The following is a 4,138-nucleotide window of genomic DNA, read 5'->3' on the forward strand; positions in this document are numbered from 1 at the left end:
GCCCCTACGTCATCCCCTCCACTCCGTGTGGCAGGACTCGGTGGCTCACAACTGGCTGCTAAGGAATGGAATGGGCACAGGCGATGGGATGTCACTTCGGAGACAAGCTCACAGAGAGACTGTGGCCTCCGTGCTGGGTGCCCCCTCTCACTCTCTCCTGCACTCTGGGGGAAGCCACTGCCGTGTTGCGAGGCAGCCCTGTGCAGAGGCCCCCACAACAAGGACAGAGCCTGCCGACGACACACAGGGGTGTAGATGCTGATCTCCCCACGATCCAGCCCTCAGATGAGACCACAGCCCCAGCCCAGAGCGTGACACCTGCCTCCTGAGAGAGCATGAGCACAAGGCCCAGAGAAGCCATGCTGGGCTCCCGGCCCACAGCTGCCGGGGAAGATACACGGCATTGTTTCAAGCTGCTGTGCTCACAGAGAACTAACACACCGGCTCGTTTTAAAACTGGGGACATTGAGGCTCCAGGAGTTGACTTGGCCCAGGTTACACAGCTTGCGGCCAGCCTGATCCAAACTCAGATTCTGGAGTGGGGTGGAGTGGGTGCCCACAGCCCATCCCCTGGCTTCCCTCCCACCCCGCTCTCTGCACCCCACCCTTGCTCTCAGCAACGCCTGCAACACCACAGAGCCCCTCCCACCTGCCTGCCTCAGCCCAGGCAGCCCACCCCACCCCAGGATGGGAGGTAGGGTGAGCCGTGTCTTCACCTCCCTGAACTTCAGGCTCCTCGTGGGGAAAATGGGAGGAGACACAGCAGCAGCCCCCAGCTTGTTTCAGCAAAGCCATGAGGTCAACCTGGTGGGGGGGGGGGGGGGAGCCAGAAGCAGGGGCCTGGACCCGGATGCCAACTGCCCTGCAGGGGAGGGAGCAGGACGAGGACACCACACATGACTGTGGGGCATGGTGGTGCCCACCTAGAGCACCCTGACCTGGAGCACCCCATCCTAGTGGCCCCACCCTAGAGCACCATCCTGGAGCACCCCGTCCTGGAGACTCTGTCCTGGAGCACCCCATCCTAGAGCACTCCATCCTGGAGCACCCCGTCCTGGAGACTCTGTCCTGGAGCACCCCATCCTGGAACACTCCATCCTGGAGCACTCCATCCTGGAGCACCCCGTCCTGGAGCACCCTGTCCTGGAACACTCCGTCCTGGAGCACTCCATCCTGGAGCACCCCGTCCTGGAGCACCCTGTCCTGGAGCACCCTGTCCTGGAACACTCCGTCCTGGAGCACCCTGTCCTGGAGCACCCTGTCCTGGAACACTCCGTCCTGGAGCACCCCGTCCTGGAGCACCCTGTCCTGGTGTCCTCATCCTGGCTTCCTCATAATCATGGGCTGTTGAGCTCACGACGGGTGTGCTCACCGGCTCTCACGTGGCTGTAGCTTCATGGCCATTCCCAGGCTGCGGCAGGTCCTGGGTCCAATGAGGGGACAGTCAGGATGGGAGCCTTCCATCCCCATTACTGTCCCACAGCCTGGCCAGCCTCACTGTGGCCTGAATACCACCCCCTCGTTCTCATGACTCACAGTGCCTGTCCTGGCGGACTGTCGTCGGGGGGCAGGGGGTGGCCGCATGTGGGAAAGGGGCCCAGGGGCCGGCTGGCACGAGCAGGTGCTCTGGGTGCTGATGTGGACAGGAGGCGGGAGCACTCCATTCTGGCTTGCTCAGTGTGTTGTCTGGCTGGAGGACGGTGGAGTGGCCCCAGCAGGTGGCGGGTCACAGACCTGGGGAGCATGCTGGCGGGGCGGAAGCCTGTGGGGTCCAGCCGAAACTCCCTGCCAGTGGGCTGCTGTCCACTGTGCTGGACCTCAGAGGCTCCTTCATTCCCTTTGCTGTGGGTTCTCCAGGTGCACCTGAGCCCATTCTCCCTGGACCCTGGGACAGCCGCCAGCAGGAGGGTCCCCATCCCCGTGGAGTGCAGTCCAGGGGGACGACAGGCCAGCAAAGTAAATGAGCAAATGCACGTATCGGGGAGGGGCCTCGCTCGCGAAGCGAAGCGCTGAAGCGCTGGGATGTCGCACCTTACTGAGAAGAATGTGATGCCTCTGCAGCTCTCTGGTGTTCCCCAGTCCCGTGGGAGGCGGGGTTTTGAGGGAAAATCTCAAAGGAGAAACGACAATGCAGGCGGAAGGACTGCAGGGACACAGGCCGTCATGGCCACAGTGTGGGCAGAGGCCAGGGGTCTGAGCCTGCTCAGGAGCCCGTGGAGACAAGCAACCCCTGCAGGATGGGCCGGGTCCTCCTGTCTGAGTCCAGCAGGGTGGACGGGCATTTCCCAGCTGGTGGGAGTAACCATGGGGTAAGTCCCACCCTGAGAAGGGGTCCCTTTCCTCGTCCCCATCTTTCTGGTTGTTCTAGCTGGGCTCCAGCTGCAAGGCTTCAGTCGCCACAGCCCAAGGCCAGAATGAAATAACACGGTGCCTTTGCAGAGCATTTAGTCTTACAGTTTCTATTTATTTACGGAGAAGAGGGAAAAAACCCATCTCTCTCTGTGTAGTCAGGATGCACGCACTCCAGGTGAAAGAAACGCTCTTCAGGAGCCATGTGCGTGTCTGTAGAGACGATGTGGGTGGGTGGGGCCCAGGAGAGGGTGCCCTTGAGGGCAGCTGGGAAGCCTGGAGTGAGCCTGAAGTTGCGGCCCCAGGCTTGGAGGCCCTTTCCCAAGCCCACCCCAAGGCAGGGCGAGGACCCAGGAGGTGGCCCCTCGTTGGGGAGACATTCAGGTGTCCAGAGGGCGTGCTGGCGGGGGGCCTCCCAGCTCCACAGCAGCCTTCCCGCCTGCCTAGCCCCGGGCTCTGCACCCATGGGGTCCTGCCCAGACCCCCCAGGGCAGGGGCGCTCCTTCCCAGTGCAGCCCTAAGAATGAGCTCCCCCCGCAGCCCCCCTCCCTCCGCCTCTCTGTTAGGTCCCGGGGCTTTCTCTTACTCAGGGGGCCTGGACTCAGGTGTGACCACACTGCAGGATCAGGTAGTGTTGTGCTTGGGCATTACACACACGGCGCAAAAGAGAAAGTGACAGCCCCGGCAGGTTAGTTCACTTGCCCCGAGACGCACAGCAAGAGGCAGAACCCAAATCCGGCCCAGAGCTCCGTGGCTCCGGACCCCAGCTCTGCCCGTGTCCCCACCCAGGCAATCCCACCTCAGTCTCAGACCCTCCCCGTGGATCCCAGCCTCCGAGAACTGTGAGCAGACAAACTGAGGCATGTTAAAGAACTTAAGAGTTTATTGCAGCAAAAAAAATCAGTTTGAATCGGGCAGCGTCCAATCTAGCAGAGAGAAAGGAGGCTGGAGGAGCTGTGCGAAATGAAAGACGTCCACAGCCAGAAGGAAGCGGGAATGAGGAAGTCAGACTAGGAAAAGGGTAGGCTGGTGACACCAGGTCACCTTCCTCAGGGGACGGCCGGCTCCATCAGGCGGGCGACTCACCCAGTGCTCATTAGATGACTGCTAATTGACGGGTTCAAGGTCCCACTTCTGGGGGAGCCAGCCAAGACAGTGATTAAGTGGCTTGGCATAAGCGGCTCCATTTTGGGCCTGTTGTCTCATTTTTAACAAAACATTGGCACCAATGGCTTTAGAAACAGCCCGAGCTCTTCTGTCTAAAGTGGCAGAGTCAGGAAAGAACCCGTCACTCGCTGGGGCCCTCCTTCAGCTGGTTCCGCAGGGTGGCCCAGGGCCAGCAGGGCCAGCATCCACTGGGAGGCAGTTAGCAACACAGTCTCAGGCCCCAGCCTGGACCCGCCCAGTGGAAACCTGCACGTCCCCCAGGTCCCCAGGATTCCGAGCATGGAGTTGTGAGGGCTCCTAGACAGAATCGCAGAGGACCACGCCCGTCCTGCCACCCCCCTCCCCCCAGAAACCCTCACTAACGGTGCTATGTCAGCCGCTGGCAGGAGAGAGTTTGGGAATTCAGCGGGCGCTGCCAGAATCAGCTAATGTCACTCTGCTGGTGGCTGTCTCCTCACCAACCTGTCCCGCTGGCTCGAAGGGCGAGCCTCAGGCCAGACGTGCTCCGCCCCGTCCTGGGTTCCTCCGCGGCTGCCCGGCCTAGCGGCCAAGCCAGGCTGCTGATAGAGTCCGGGCTCCTGGCCAGATATCATTTCTGGCTTTGAGGCCACTTAATGGTCTT

This window comes from Equus caballus, chromosome 9, assembly GCF_041296265.1.
Source record: "Equus caballus isolate H_3958 breed thoroughbred chromosome 9, TB-T2T, whole genome shotgun sequence".
NCBI classification, from domain to species: Eukaryota; Metazoa; Chordata; class Mammalia; order Perissodactyla; family Equidae; genus Equus; species Equus caballus.